Source organism: Mauremys mutica, chromosome 7 (assembly GCF_020497125.1).
Source record: "Mauremys mutica isolate MM-2020 ecotype Southern chromosome 7, ASM2049712v1, whole genome shotgun sequence".
In the NCBI taxonomy this organism is placed as follows: domain Eukaryota; kingdom Metazoa; phylum Chordata; order Testudines; family Geoemydidae; genus Mauremys; species Mauremys mutica.
In genome coordinates, this window is record NC_059078.1 from 109593732 (window position 1) to 109611106 (window position 17375).

At 40.1% G+C, this 17375-nt stretch overlaps 1 protein-coding gene across 3 annotated transcripts in view; it reads left to right on the forward strand.

Annotated features, from left to right (window-relative positions):
- The window catches only part of CHST15 (carbohydrate sulfotransferase 15), an 83156-nt gene that overhangs the window by 20311 nt on the left and 45470 nt on the right, over positions 1-17375 (forward strand). The window lies entirely within an intron of this gene.

The window sequence follows — 17375 nt, forward strand, 5'->3', positions numbered from 1 at the left end:
ATTAAATGGAGCATCTCTTGTCACTGTCCAGCAATAGTCTGCAAGCACTGATGGGCTCCATTTGTCCTGATAGCGTTTCTCCATTTTTGCAATGTCCTGGTGAAATCGCTCGCCGTGCTCGTTGCTCACTGCTCCACAGTTCGGTGGAAAAAAATCTAGAGGAGAGTGCAAAAAATGTATCTTTAGTGACATGTTGCAACCAAGGCTTTTGTATGCCTTGAGGAGGTTTTCCACCAACAACCTGTAGTTGTCTGCCTTGTTGTTTCCGAGAAAATTTATTGCCACTAACTGGAAGGCTTTCCATGCCGTCTTTTCCTTGCCACACAGTGCATGGTCAAATGCGTTATCTCGAAGAAGTTCACGAATCTGAGGACCAACAAAGACACCTTCCTTTATCTTAGCTTCACTTAAGCTTGGAAATTTTCCACGGAGGTACTTGAAAGCTGCTTGTGTTTTGTCAATGGCCTTGACAAAGTTCTTCATCAGACCCAGCTTGATGTGTAAGGGTGGTAACAAAATCTTCCTTGATTCAACAAGTGGTGGATGCTGAACACTTTTCCTCCCAGGCTCCAATGACTGTCGGAGTGGCCAATCTTTCTTGATGTAGTGGGAATCTCTTGGACGACTATCCCATTCGCAGAGAAAACAGCAGTACTTTGTGTATCCAGTCTGCAGACCAAGCAAGAGAGCAACAACCTTCAAATCGCCACAAAGCTGCCACTGATGTTGATCATAGTTTATGCACCTCAAAAGTTGTTTCATGTTGTCATAGGTTTCCTTCATATGGACTGCATGACCAACTGGAATTGATGGCAAAACATTGCCATTATGCAGTAAAACAGCTTTAAGACTCGTCTTCAATGAACAGTCTCCACTCATCTGGATCGTGAACGATGTTGAGGGCTGCCATCACACCATCGATGTTGTTGCAGGCTACAAGATCACCTTCCATGAAGAAGAATGGGACAAGATCCTTTTGACGGTCACGGAACATGGAAACCCTAACATCACCTGCCAGGAGATTCCACTGCTATAGTCTGGAGCCCAAAAGCTCTGTCTTAAAAAAAGGTAATAATTGGAGATATACCAATCTCCTAGAACTGGAAGGGACCTTGAAAGGTCATTGAGTCCAGCCCCCTGCCTTCACCTGCAGGACCAATTTTTGCCCCAGATTCCTAAGTGGCCCCCTTAAGGATTGAACTCACAACCCTGGGTTTAGCAGGCCAATGCTCAAACCACTGAGCTATCCCTCCCCCCCTCTACTCTTGGGTAGTTCCAAATCCCTGACAAGGTCATTCAGTTCACCTTGTGTTATGAGGTGTGGTTCAGAGGAAGAGGATGGGAGAAAATGTGGGTCCTGTGACATTGATGGTTCAGGACCAGAAGTTTCATCCTCTTCCTTTCCTCGTCTGACTCAAGTGAGAATGATTCTGGTGCATCAGGAACCGGCAGCCCTTCTCCGTGGGGTACTGGGCGTATAGCTGATGGAATGTTTGGATAATGCACAGTTCACTTTTTCTTCTTTGACACACCTTTCCCAACTGGAGTCACCATTGCAGAAGTAACAATTGCTGGTATGATCTGTTGGCTCTCTCCAAATCATTGGCACTGCAAAAGGCATAGATTTCCTTTTCCTGTTCAACCACTGGCCAAGATTTGTTGCGCAAGTGTTGCAGCATATTTGTGGGGCCCACCTCTTGTCCTGATCTCCAATTTTGCAGCCAAAATAAAGGTGATAGGCTTTCTTAACCATAGTGGTTATACTGCACTTTCGTGATGCAAAAGTCACTTCACCACAAACATAGCAGAAGTTATTTGCACTGTTCACACAAGTACGAGGCATCTCTGCTCACTTTGGCTAAACAGAAATGTGTCCCTTTGCAAAATCAAACACTGACAAATAAGAGAGCATGACACTGTATGATTTCTAGAGCTGATCTAGGGCAATTTGTTCAGCAGAGTGATGTAAGCTTCGTTATGATTGCATCATCCATGACTTCTAGGAATAACATGATGCAATTCATATCATGTATGACGCAATACCAGCTTCAGATTGCACCATTCATTATTTTGCTTAAAAAGCAAGTACTGTCCAAACCCAGTCATAGATTTATTCATAGATCCAGTCAAAGATGAATTTTAGTCATATCTGGTTTAAATTGAGATCCCTTCCCTTTATAACTCACTTATCCTCCGCTATTCCCAAGTCAAGGGTCGTATATACTGACCCAATAGCATATCTTGAAAACTAGAGCCAATCAACAATTTTAAGCATCATTTTTGTTCTCAGTGACCCAGAATTAGTAAAGTTTGACTACATTTATTTCAGAAGCATTTTGCCTGCAGAGCAGTGTTATCTGGACTCTTATTAGTACAGGTAAATATATCTTACTTGTATCATGTTTATTTTTTCTAGCATTGTCTGCATGAAAAAACACAGATATTTTATTTATAGCTGTTTTTGTCATCTTTATTTGGCTGCCATATACATTTTTTAAAAGAGAAGAATAAGCTTGCAATTAAGACGTTGAACTGAAATACAGGAGACCTGGCTTCAGTTCCTTGCTCTGCTTCAGGCTTTCTGTGACCTTTGACAAGACACTTAATCTCTCTGTATCTTAGTTCCCCATTTGTAAAATAGGATTAATAATACTTCCTTTCCCTCACCCGTTGAGTCATCAATTTAGAATATAAGCTCTTTGGGGCGGGGAGAGTCTCTTATTATGTATATGTGCGCAGGGGTTCTTAGGATAAATTATTTGGTGGCCTCAGAGTGTGGCCACCCACTCATGCTGGTGGCTGCCCTCACACTTTTTCCTAAAGCTAATTAAGTGTTTTAGGAAAAACAAATAAAGATGCACATATACACGTCCAAATCATTGGAATTTATTTATTGCTAGCTAATGAGTCTGTTTTGAAAAGTGATATTAACAAACATACAAGTATTACTTTTCACAGCAGATTTACTCAGCCCTGGCAAGTCTGGGGACAAATTAAGCCCTGGACGGGGTAGGGGGCAGTGGGCACCAGGGGCAGTGGGGGTGGGTGGGTGGCTCGGGGAGCAAAAGGGGAGCCGGAGCTTGAAGCCCTACAACCGGGGCCCAGGAACAGAGCTCAAAGCCATGTGGCCAGACCCTGGGGCTGGACCCCGAAGCCCAGCAGCCAGAGTTCGCCAGCACACCAGGGCTAAAGCCCAAAACCTGAGCCCTCCACCCTGGGAAGGTGGGGAACTCACCGGCTGCCTGTTCCTCCAGCATTGTGCCCCAAGTGTCTCCGGAGGGGGGCAGAGCCTAACCCCTGCTGGTGGCCCCAGTAACCAACACCAAAGCGGTGCATCCAGGAGCAACAGGGATGGGGAGGGGCCACTGCTTCTGCCCTCCCCCACATCACAGCCCAGGAGGCTGTGGTCAGGGGCGGCTCTAGGAATTGCGCCGCCCCAAGCAGGGCAGCACGCTGCGGGGGGAGCTCTGGCGGTCGCCAGTCCTGCGGCTCTGGTGGACCTCCTGCAGACGTGCCTGCGGAGGGTCCGCTGATCCCGCAGCTCCGGTGGACCTCCCGCAGGCACGCCTGCGGATGCTCCAGCGAAGCCGCGGGACTAGCGGACCCTCCGCAGGCATGCCTGAGGGAGGTCCACCGGAGCCGCCTGCCGCCCTCCCGCGGCACGCTGCCCCAAGCGCGCGCTTGGCGCACCGGGGTCTGGAGCTGGCCCTGGCTGTGGTCACAAGAAAAGCCTCTGAGGGGTCCATTCCCTCTCACCATATTGCCACCAATCCAGGCAAATTTCTGATGGGTCACAAAATATTTTATGAGACCGTACTCTAAAATAAAGGTTGTACTGGAAGGCTAACTCTCCCAGTCTCTCTAAGGGTATGTCTACACTATGAAATTAGGTCGATTTTATAGGAATTGATTTTTAGAAATCGATTTTGTACAGTTGATTGCGGATGTCCAGGCTACGCACATTAAGTCAGCGGAGTGCGTCCTCACTACCGTGGCATTAACGAAGTCATAAAAAGTCTTCAAACTGCAACTAATTTTTCGCATTTTATTTCAAGAGCGATTCTCTCTGAATACTTTTTTATGCTCATGGTGCATCCTACGCTCATGTGCTTCTAAGAGCCTAGAATGTGTTTGCAGCCAAAGACAAGTTATTAAATTAAATCTCATGAAATTAATGATTTATGTCTTTGATTTGGGACATAATGAATAATATTGGCACATTGAAAAAGATGAGCTAGAGTCGGTAAATGTATTTCAGTACTTAGGAATTCCTTTAAACAAAGATGGTTCTTGGATTAAATACTTTTAATAATACTAAAGTTTGGGTTTACAGAACCTTGAGTGGTATTTGCCTGGAATTTTGCTGGAGATTTTTATTTAGTTCTCAGAGCCTTTTAAGTCAAATGTTCTAACTCAATTACTCTGGCATCAGGGACTGGAGTTTTGGGGTTGTTTTGTTGGTTTCTCCTCTATGGAATATTTCATGAAAGGGTCTCATGTCTATGTCAGTGAATGCTGAGGGAATTGATTAGAAGTGAAACTATGTTCTCCAAGGGGAAGTTCCTTGCATCCCTGATGATTTTCGTAAAACTGTGATGACAGTGGGCCTTGATTGCTCATGCTGATGCCATAGGGTGGAGACTGAAATCATGGGTGGCTACAATAAACTAAACCCATTCCATATATTTTGGAGTGTTGCTGTTGAAGCAAAATCTCAAAAGAGAATGTAACAACCAAATTTAGGGATGTCTGGAAACAAGCTGCCCTTAAACGGGTAAACTGTTGTAGAATTGATCCTATATTTGTTAGTAATTGGAATCCTTTTCAACAGAACAACCATAGCTTACTCAGTTTCTAAATCACAGGTTTTTGCCTGTGTTTGTGAGAGAAGCTAGCTGCCAACAGTAATTGATAGAATTTGGGTCATTTTATCAAATGTAAATGTTTGACTGCTCACAATATGATCATCTTTTTTTCTTTCCATTTTCCTTAAAACACATTTCCCCATGAGAAACATTTCAGCAAATGATCTCTCTGTTAGTCGAACAAAAACACTCCATATTATATGTGTCTGTCTGATTTCAATTGTAACCTCTGGGGGGAAGAGACTATGTCTTAATATGTTTGTACAGAACTGAATTTGTACAGCTGATGATCAGAATAAGCACCTATAGCGAAGATCATTCCATTTCCTCTGCTCACTTTGGGCCAGAGTGTGTCCTGCTGCTCTGCAGGGCATGTGGTGTTTGTAGAGGGCAGAAAGATTTGTGTCCTGTACTTCTATGGGATACTGGGGGAAAATTGCAGTCCCCATTCCAACAGTGACTTCTTTCTCCATGCATCCCGTGAGACACAAGATGCACCCCAAAGGGAACAGGGAGTGGCAGGGACACAGTCCCATTCCCTACTGCTCACCGGTTAGCATGTTGGAGGAGTAGACAGAACGCCCTGAAGAAGCATAGCATCATGCATGCTCCTTTGCACCCCATGGTGCTTCAGAAAGCATTCTGCTTCTTGGGATGGGGGGGCATTCTCCACTCCCTCAATGCATGACTGGGCCTTAAAAGCACACTTGAGCCCTTTATAATTTAGATTGGGTTTAGTTTGAGCCAGTCTCTATATCTAATACAATAAGAATTAAGTGGTTAACACCTGTGTTGAAAAATAACAATAATAAAAATCTATTGAAGCGCTTGCTTTGGCTTGGCTCTTGACTACAAATTAACACTGTCTGCTGTACTATGGCAAATGTTGCCTTTTCAGCAGAGAGGGTGAGAGAGAGTGCATGCCAAATTCTTCTTAGCTCATTAATCATTGTGCAAAATTGATGTTTTTTCCTGGTTTCTTTCCATGTGAATTTTTGATAGGGAAAGGTGTGAGATTTTTCTCTTATTTGTTTGATGTGCAGTCCACGTTATGTACATCATAATTTATGTTCAGATATCATTGGTTGTATTTTTTCCTCATGCAAAGTTAGGAGTTTGAAACTAAGCACACACAGTTATATTGAGGTTAGGACATGTCTGTACTAAACATACAGTTAAAGTCAAGGGTCTTAGTTTATCACACAGTTGTGGTATGGACTGTCCTGTGCTTCTCCGAGTTTTAACCTATTTACTGGGGCCTGGTGAGGGCCCATGTATGCTACAACATTTTGCTGTGTTATAACTGGGTCCCCTGACCAAGTTATAGGTATGATAGACCAGGTCTCATAGGGTATGTCTACATTGCAGCTGGGAGCAGTCCGAGTAAACACACTCCTGCTAGCAAGGTTTGATATTGCACTAAAAATAGCAGTGTGGATGCTGCAGCTTGGGCTCTTAAGTCTTGGGGGTTGAGTGGGCTTGAGAACCTGAGCTGCAACCTGAGCCACAAAGGTCACACTGCTATTTTTAGCACACTGCTTGAGCCCTGCTAGTGCGAGTCTGTCTACCTGGCCTGGGAGGCTCGCTCCCAGCTACAGTGTAGACATATACATAGTGATTTAAGTCCTATGTTGGAGAATCCTGAATGCTGACAGGCTGGTGAAAGGGTGAGTTGTATATTGTAGTGCATGTGTGTGTTGGTGGAAGTGGATGATGTAGGTAGTGATTAGTTTTTAAACTGTGATTTCGTTTTTATGAATTATGAACGTGTCGTAGGCACTATATCAAGTGTGAGTGACACTTAGTTCTTGCATAAGCCGCATAGAAAAGTACTACAGTAATCGTGACACAAACTAAGCATATCCATATGGAGACAATTGAGAGTAGTAGTATTTTATAAAGTGGTCAATAAAGTCATTCCACTTGTTAAGGGATGGGTGAAAGAATAAGAGAAAAGTGGTAGAGTTCAAGCCTTAGATTCATTGGTATGTAGTTGTTGAATAGGGAAGGAGATGCTGGAAATAAATGTCATATGACTGTTGGAATAGAAACACTTTGTCTAGGATATTGCAAGCCACATATTCCATAGGAAAGGTTTGCTTCTGGTTGTAGCCAGAAGTTATTTGCGGGCAGTTTGGGTTTCATCCAGTGATGCCACATTACTTTTACATTCCAAAATAGGAGCTTCCCTATTGTGATTTCTTATGAATATTTAGACCTAGCTTTAGTCCAATCCTTGGACTGTAATTTACTAATCAACTATCTATCTATGGAACGAGTGTGTAATCCTTTAGTGTTTTAATTAAATGGATTTTTATACCTTGTGTTAATATTTTAAAAACTTAAGTTGTTGAAAATTTGTAAAAGTTGTTGTTGAGCGTGGAACACTTTTTAAAATGATTAAAGCAAAAAATATAAAGTTGTCATTTGTTATCAATGATTAGTTTTGGTAGACTAATTTTTGTTTGAATTTACAAGAAACTTTAATGACAGACTCTAATAGTTTGTCTTTTCAGGATGCAGCTGTGTATGTTTCCTTTCACCCACTCAGCAGTAGATGAAAGATGAAGTGCCCTATTCATGAAAAAAATACGTACACAGTAGTCGTGTATAGTCTAGATACATTTTTTCCACCCAATTTTTAACGCATGTCTTTTGGAGAAGATACCATACTTGATTCATAAAGATAAATCTAATTTAGATGTGTGGTTTAGGCAAACAGAGATTTATTAAGATAAATCAATTCAGGATGTGGAGAAAACCCCCTTTCTTGTAGTGCAGGGGTAGGCAACCTATGGCACATGTGCCAAAGACAGCACACAAGTTGATTTTCGGTGGCACTCACACTGCCCAGGTCCTGGCCACCGGGGCCTCTGCATTTTATTTAATTTTAAATGAAGCTTCTTAAACATTTTAAAAACCTTATTTACTTTACATACAACAATAATTTAGTTATATATTATAGACTTATAGAAAGACACCTTCTAAAAAAGTTAAAATGTATTACTGGCACGCAAAACTTTAAATCAGAGTAAATAAATGAAGACTCGGCACATCACTTCTGAAAGGTTGCTGACCCCTGTTGTAGTGTTATGATCAGGTAGGCGGCTGTTAAAATACATGTGGATTTAGAATTTTCACACAAATACTACTGTGATGCATGACCAGAAAGTGTTAAGCATCCTGCAGGATAAATGACTCAAATTCAACCCTTAAAAACATACGGGGAGATAATGTTTGTGTTTTTGTGTATTTACATATATATTGGTAGAGGTCAACAATGTAATCAAACAGTTCCTGTCTATGCAGTATTTTGTAAATTCAGAGATCAACAGAACATTTTAACATTTAAATGAACTGTAAACATAGGATATTGCTGTATTCATCTCTCTTTGAAATGTATAGCAAATAAACTGTGAATGGTGGAAAAACACGCAATTGCCTTATGTTGATCTGTGTGAATAATTACGGGTGATGCTTAGGGAAATGTGTCTGTTGTTTGCAAAGGGACCCCAACGTGTCAAAGAAGGCCTGAAACTGTGTAAAAAATGGCTTGGGTCCTCCTCCTGTGTATCTCAGATCTGCTTGAGGCTTCATGCAGGGGAAGCCTAAACCACAAGGACTGAGGTCCCAGTTCTGACTGGACCACCCTGAATACAAACATTGGTCTATGACCTATGAACTATTTCTGAAAGGACTCTTTGGATCTACAACGCTCTCCATCTCTGCTATGAATCTGAATCTCAAGATTGACTCATGTCTGTATATACACTGATCTCTCTCTTTTCTTTTTAAATAAATTTTAGTTTAGTTAATAAGAATTGGCTGTGTCTATTTGGGAAAGGTCTGGAATATTCATTAACCTGGGAGGTGATGTGTCCAATCCTTGGGATTGGTAGAACCTTTTTAATATGATGAATAAGATTTTCAGTAATCCTCATCATTTTGACTTGGGTGTTTAGGTGGAGGCCTGAGCTTGTGTTACTTTAAGGGAATTGTGTTCATAGAATCATAGAATCTCAGGGTTGGAAGGGACCTCAGGAGGTTATCTAGTCCAACCCCCTGCTCAAAGCAGGACCAAACCCAACTAAATCATCCCAGCCAGGGCTTTGCCAAGCCTGACCTTAAAAACCTCTAAGGAAGGAGATTCCACCACCTCCCTAGGGAACCCATTCCACTGCTTCACCACCATCCTAGTGAAAAAGTTTTTCCTAATGTCCAACCTAAACCTCCCCCTCTGCAACTTGAGACCATTACTCCTTGTTCTGTCATCTTCTACCACTGAGAACAGTCTAGATCCATCCTCTTTGGAACCCCCTTTCAGGTAGTTGAAAGCAGCTATCAAATCCCCCCTCATTCTTCTCTTCTGCAGGCTAAACAATCTCAGTTCCCTCAGCCTCTCCTCATAAGTCATGTGCTCCAGCCCCCTAATCATTTTTGTTGCCCTCCGCTGGACTCTCTCCAATTTATCCAATTTGTTGTTGACTTCTGAGTAACCAGTGAGGTATAATAGAAGCTGCTTTGTGCTGGCTTGGTAAATGTAAGTATTGGAATATCTGCCAGCTTTGGGGATTGCTTGCCCCATTCTTTGCAGTGCACTCTAATTGAGTAACCTCAGCTGGCTCCCCTGGGATTCCGGTCACAACTATATTATACCAATATTAAGAATCTACCTTAAAGCAGCCCTTTACACCAAGAACACTGATTTATTGCAGAGTGGAAAGTATTATCAAATAAATTCTAGTAGATAGCATTTTGTTGCATTATTTCAGTGGAGCATGTGGCTGTATAAAAAAACATGTTTTACCAAAGCACAGAATAAATAGGCAATGGCGATGTTATGTTATTCACATTCCATTTAGTCCTTTTACTCATAATGGTATTCATCCATGTAAAGAATCCTTAAGTTAGCAGCTGATGACTCAAAAACTCTACAGTTAGCGATTAATGCTTTATGCCATTTAAAAGACGGCATAAAGCATTCGTTTTCAGATGATGTAAAGAATTTCCAGCTCTAAATTTTCTTGAGATAGCAGCTGGTACAATCATGTAAGTCTTGAAGTGGAAAAAGAACAACATGGTAATCAAAATAATGTGATTTTTTTTTAATGTCCATCATTTTGCAATATGCCAAAGCTAGAAACGCTTTAGGGCTTTAGGACAAAACTTTTCCAAGCGCTGGCCCTATATTGATAATCAATAGAGAGAAATGAATCCCTTTTTAAAGTGACTGAAGGATTGATTCATTTAGTGTTAACATTTTCTATAATCTCAGCTATGTTGTGCTGCATTTTTATATCTCTGTAGAAAAGAAGTGAATTAATATCTAAGATGGGTTGATGTCTCTTGTAATGAAGAGTAATGGAATGATTTTTGTCTTGCACAAACTAGGAACATTTACTGACTACTCAATTTTTAAGATTAAAGACACCTTCACCTTCTCATTGCTAAAATAGCAGGGCTGAATGGCAATCTGGCACTCAAGATAGTGCTAGACTGGGGGACCTGCCATGATGGTTCTTTGCCCTTACATATTGCAGCCAAAGGGAGTGAAGTGTGACACTTTGACCTTGAGTTCAGGCTGCTCGTTGTTGAGTATAGGCTGAAGTTGGCAGTGTGCAATAAAGGGGAGGGGGAAGGATAAACACTACTCTTTCTTGGTGCAGTATCAAGGTGTGACTCACTGCTAGTTAGCTGCCGTAAGCTATGCTCTCCTGTCCCAGAAGACTGATTTCTGTACCTTTCTGAGGTCAGCATATTCCAATCCTCATTACTGTTATACACCTTCGGTAAACAGTAATTCAGCCTAAATCTTTAATCCTGCAGACAGGATATCAGTCAGTGAGAGTTTTATTCTGTTTTACTAGCATGCTCATTAAATCTTACTATCACTGCATAATTGGCTTAACTTCCATCTTGTGTCTATTGCAGACGTAACTGAAGTAGTCTTGTGGTCACATGTGGTTTAGAGCGATGTTTAACCTGGCATCTTCATGGGTGTTTTCCTGTACTCTTTTCATTACCCAGTTAATAAAGCGCTGACAAAAAGGTACAGGGTGTTCTCTCTTCCCTATAAATGTATATTATTAAAGAAGCTACCTCTCCTGACATTTAACTGTTGCCAGTTTCTAAACAAGGTGCTGCCACAGTACTGCTAGTACAATATTCTTACAATGATTTGGGTGAGAAATAGACAACCAAAGATTATTCGTGCCATGAAATTACAGCACTTTGATTCTAAACTATGGTGCTAAAGATAAACCCTTTTATAAAACTCTTTAACATTTTCCCTTTACATTGCTTATTAATATAGTGGGCCAAATACTGCCACACATATACCTATGACTTCAGTGGTTTTGCATGGATGTAATTGAGGGCAGAATTTTAGTCTATAATATTGTGCAATGTATCAAAGGCAGTTTTAAAATGGAAATTAAGTAGGTAAATCCAGTTATTCGTGTCTGAATATCAGTGACATTGCAGCAGAATTTTCAGAAGCCCTCATGATCCTTCGCTAACTTTGAGCACTCAGCAGCTGATCTACCAGTGATCTGCTGCACACCATTCATCCATCTTCTTGCTAGTCACACCTACAACGACGCACCACCATGCCTTCCATTATGACTATCTCTAGGTTATTTCCATCTCTACTCCTAATGTGACTAAAGTACATAAGCTTGTGTCGATTTCCAGCATCAGGTTCTGCTTCCATCCAATAATATTTCTCACATAAGCATTCACCTTTTTGTCCATCCAGGAGATATGCAAAAGTTTTCACTAGCACCACATTTCAAAAACTTCAGTGTTTTATTTGTCAGCAGCATTAACTTTCCAGGATTCACATCCATGAATGGAAAAAAATTAGGCTTTTCACCAGTTACACCTTTGTACATTTCCAGATACCACTTTTTTCACACTTTCTTAAGGGAGGCCATTGCTGAACGAGCCATTCCTAGTCATTGTCTGATTTCTTTGGAATAGCCTCCTTGTTTGGATATATATGATCGCAGATAATTAAATTAACCCACTGCCTCTAAGTTTGTCTATTAATCGTGATGTCTTCTTGTATTCTGTTTTGGTAGTCATGTCAACATACATGCATTTTGTTTTCATCATGGTCAGGAGTAGTCCGTGTTCCTCACTAACTGTTTTTACAGATTCGAATATATGTTGTATTGTATTGGTGGTTGTAATAAAGAATGTCACGTTATCAGCATGTCTGAGGTCGATTAAGAGGTGTCCAGCATAGAAATCCCAACTCCTTCCACTTTGTCAAAACCTTTCAAGGCTCGTCTCTCTCTCTTTAACATGTATGCAGAATTTATTGACTTGGTGACAAAGTATGCTCTTGTCTCAGTCGCTGTCTCCAACTCCTGTTCTTACTGTGGTCTGTTGGTGGCGGTAGAGACTTGTCGTGAATTCAGTGAGATGCTTTGGAATCTTCATACCTGCCAGTATCCTGCCAAGAAAATCATATTGGACAATATCAAATGCTTTTGAGTAGTCAAGAAAGCACATAATCAATGGGTGATTGTACTCTCTGCGTTCCAGTCATGTGATGGGTATTCATGATTTGGTCATGCATGCCTTAACGTCTTTGAAACCAGTTTGTTGCAGTGATAGTTCTGTTTGTACTTGTCATTTCTTGGGATCCTGAATTATGTAGAGCAGAACTTTGCTGACGTGATTACAAACTGTGGAATAAAATGAAAACTGTTGTTGTTGAAACCACCAAAGCACACTTTCTGAAAAGTCATCGTGGTTAACTGAGAAGCTGTTTGAACTGGCAGAAAAGTGACAGAGTGAAAGAGATGGAAGAACATAAGAGAGAATGTAAGTGAGCACACAGAGTCAGAGGCATTCTAGGTGAGATGAGCAAATATGAAGTGAAAATGTATGGAATTTGAGAATTTTAAAGTAGAGTAATAATCCAAAAGGTATGTTCACAGTGGTAAGATTTCTTACCGAAAGGTTTTCCCTGTGATCAGATATAATAAGAGATCATGATGGCAGAATTCTTGCTGATGATATTAAACTCAGGTGGAGAAATTATTGTGCCAATTTCTATGCCTTACCAGAGCCACTCATAATGCAGGATGACAGAAAAGAGAGCATGGGAGCCAGAGCCATCGATCCTCTGATAGGAAGTGGTGTTTGCTATTATGAAAATGAAGCCTGAGAAAGCATCAGGGATAGATAACATGCCTGCAGAATTGTTAAAAAGTGCAGTAATGATCTTATTTGGACAATTTGTAATCATGTGTGGATAACTGGGAATTGGCTGGAGGACTAGATGAAGGGGATTTTTCTGCCTTTAACAAAGAAGGGAGACAAAGTGTAGTGGAAATTATAGCTGTATTAGTGAATTAACTACAAGCACTTGGGGCCCACTGAAGTCAAGGGGAGTCTTTTTCCATTAATTTCAGCATTCACTGGTTCAGGTCTTTATATCTTTAAAGGCCAGATGCAGAAGCCCTTACTCCAACATAGCACCCAGGATGTAAATTCTTCAGTATTTTCCTGTTTCTCCCTTGTTTTTCACACTGAGATTTTAAAAGCTTTACTGGCATTGAATTCATGTGATCTTTGCTTGCAAAACATGTTCCTGGAATGTGAGTTTTAATAACCTTATATCCAATCAAAATATTACAATGTTGGATTGGATGTAGGTCTAGTTTAGTTGAACAGATCCAAGAAATCTGAACACATCTGTTCGAATAACTCTTGATTGATGCAGGCAAATACAAGAATATCAATTGAAAATTAGGCTACAGAAGCAATGTGCCACTTAAGAAGAATTGTAATTAATCTCCTGTTTGCAATTCAAAAAGTTAATTTGATAGAGATTAATGCGGTTTTATTAGCATTGCTACATTAATCATATTCTTGAGTTTAAGTGAAGTTTTGTAGATCGTAGAAGATCACATTGCATCATGATCTGTGCTCATGTACCTCTGTAGTTAAGAAGCCATTGTTTTCTATAACATTTCGTCAATGAAAAGTTAAGGGTCGAATAATTATGTTTTCACATCTGCTGTGAATTGAGAGGAAGGATGGACCTTTTAGTAAACTCATAAAAAGAAGTAGGAAAATATGTTCATTCATCTCAGGAGTGGTAATGACAGGGAAAATGGCATCTTTTCTTTTGTTTCGAGACTTTTTTTTTTTTAATCTCTACACATTGTAGGGCCAGATTGTGTCTAGCCTCTGCAACATTCACTCAAAGGATGAACAAGAAGCCTGTCTAGGCTGTTGCAACATGCTCATAACCAGGGAATTAGGGGATCTGGACACAGTTGTAATTTGTACTCTCTTGATTTAAAAACGAAAAAAAATTCAAGGCCAAATTCTCCCCTGAGTACTCTTTCCATCTAACTTTGAGTGTTCTATCATGCTGATTAGTAACAAAGACCAGATTGTGAGACTATTATTGGTCACTAGAACTATTCCTATGGATAATGGCTTGTCAGTGTAGGTAAGGGGCTCACAATCTGGCCCCAACCAATTAAATATGCGCCCAGTACTACATCTGTCTCAAATGAGAACTGCATGTATACATTTGAAAGCAAAGTTAAATTCTCAGTTCCTTTTGCAGAGGAAGAGGTACCAAACTTTTTGAAACTAAGGGGCTGGTATTGAGAGATACTGAGCATCTGGTGTTCCCATTGACTTCAGTTGGAGTTTTGGGTGCTCAGAACTTCTGAAAATTAATTAATTATTCAAGAAGTCTTCATGTGTTTTAAAAAGAACATTTAGGAACATGAGTAGAACTTTCCAGCAGCAAGCCAGTGTGGCATGGCGTGGCGTGGCGTGGCGTGAGGGGTTGGGGACACAGTTGCTATATTCTTTCCAGATTCCCATAGCAGATATTGAATGCTGCAGTCAGCTGCAAGTATCAAGGACATTAATGTTGATTGGCATGTCATTTTTTTGCAGACCTAAGCAACCCAGCTATGCAGAACAGATAAGGAAGGTGTATTTCCCTATATTCAGATAAAGGAATGGGAACAAATACATCATCTTTCCTACCAAACTAAGTTTTACATGAGGGGGGAAAAAGCTGCTCCTCTTTTGAAATAGGTGCTGCAGAAGAGCTACTTTAGATGATTGCAAGCGATATCTGTCCAGAAAGTCAGATGAGGAAGGAGACTTGGAAGCTTGAAAATAAAGTGGGACATTCAGCTGTCAGAAGAAATGCATGATGAAAACAGTCTGTGTTTGATAAGGGAATTCTGTTAATACTAGACCAATTCTTTGCCTTTGGAGTTTTCTCAGGATAAGTACTCATTATTCATTTTTACTATAGCATACCTGCAGGACACAGGGGAGCTGTATTTAGATACAATAGTCTTTCCTGCCTGCCAACCCCAAAACCCCATAGACTGTGATGGTAAAAATACCCTGAGTGGAAGAGCTCCATAACAGAATCAGTTTTCATGTTTACTGAGACTTTAAATCTCCCCTTTATTTTATTCCTTTTAACATGGGATGATAGTGTGATTTATTCTTTAGAAAAGCATATTGATTATTAGACCCTTTTAAAATTAATTAAAATAAATTGCTGAGGGGTTGGACTTGTCACACTATTTCTCTTAACTCCAACTGGACTTGCATTTTGGAGACTCCTTTTGTCCTTATCATGGGAAAAGCTGATTCTTTTCCTTTAGTGATATAACCAAAGAAAAATAAATATGGCTGTTATACCAATATAATAAAAACCAGCAGGATCTTATTAAGAGGGATAAGGCAAAGATGCCACATTTATTGTAAATACCATAAGAAAACAAAAGACAGCAAAAGACAAAAGCAAACAACGTTGTTTTACTACTTATTTCTATCACTACTTATTCCTTATATATACACACACACACATATATATTCATTTACACAATCATTCATTCAGGTTCTGTATAGATGTTATAGTTACCAGCCTAGATGTTGCTCATGCCAAGTTACTGGCCAGGTATCTTGGTCATGAGGATGGAGCCGAGTCTGTGTCAGATGCATCTGATGCTCCTGGAGGCTGGCAGCAGAACCATAGACTCAAAGTCCTTATTCTTTAGAGTCCAGTTTTATAGGGATTTTTCCCTATGTTAGTTCATAGGAGTTGCTTCATTCTGCTGTTGCTAAATCAATCAGCAGATGGCTGGCTCCATGTTATTAGATGTTTGGTTTTTCTTTCCTTTGAGGTGTGGTGGGTGGATTCCAGTTTGCCCTCCGGGGTCATCTGGTTGATCCCACTTGACACCTTCTTCAGCTGACACTGAATTCTTCAGGCTGGTAACTCCCTAATCATTTATTCACATACATTCTCTATCTTAATCACATCTATTTCACTGTCTCTTTACCTTTTGGGGTGTTACCAATTTATGTGAGACTCCCTGTCTTTTAACAAGCAAAGATAAAGTGAGATGAAAACGTACAGAGGGTGGGGGTCTCTATCTATACACTATAACAGCTACTGTTTTGGCTTACTTAGAGTTAATTAATGTTTAGCAAGTTTTATACAAAGTATTTCTTTGAGCTTAACAAGTTTTATACCAAGTATCTCTTTGAGCAGGCTTCACACAGACACAGCTGGTGGCTTGCAGGTTAGAGGCTAAATGTTGACAATCACAAATTTACTTCTAACATAAACCTTAAGTTATAAAGTATCAATTAAAAATAAATCAATAAATCATTTTTCATATAAACCATGTTTAATATAAACCTTTAATATCCCTACATGGCAAACTCAACTTGAAAATTCCTCAATAGTCATATGTCAGTGAATGAGCAAATTCAATTGATGTGAGTATAGTTTCTTTTTAGGTGGTCCTTTTACTCTAACTGGGAGAACTGGCTGTCATTCTGGATCATCAAGTGAATACTATATCCTTTCTGTTGATTAGGGATGAAACTTAATTACTATAAACAGTGGTATTTTGTAGCATTTGTGACATTTCTTGATTGGCCCTAATCTTCACTGCTAATGATGAATTGTGGATGCATCCATCATACACTGCTTTGATTTCTAGTTTTATTCTGAATATCTGAGGTTTTAGATATCTTTCCAAGTTGCTTTTCTGAGAAAAGAATGACTGACTGTGATCCAAATGGAATGCATCCTTTAGAGCATCTCTAGTTTTGTGGTATGACCTCAAGGACAATATAGGGAGGTTTGCTAAGAGTAGCTGTGAGAATGGAAAAGCTATATTAAATTTTGACCACACATAACAATTTTGGACACTTTGTACTAAGTGTGGCCATTTTTGTGCATCTCCTTCTGTGGAACCTTGTGCTGGAGTAATTTATGCAAAGATGAAGTTTTACTACAGTGCAATTTGTTTCTTATTCAGTAAATGTGAGTCAGTATTTCTGGAGTGAATATCTATGAGATATGCATAGAAACTAAATTATATTAAAATATAGATGGCTGGAGATGTTACACATCAGGGGCCACAATGTTTTTTAAAAGTGTTTGAAAGGATGAGGTGTTACAGGCCAAATTCTGCTCTATTACACCTCAGG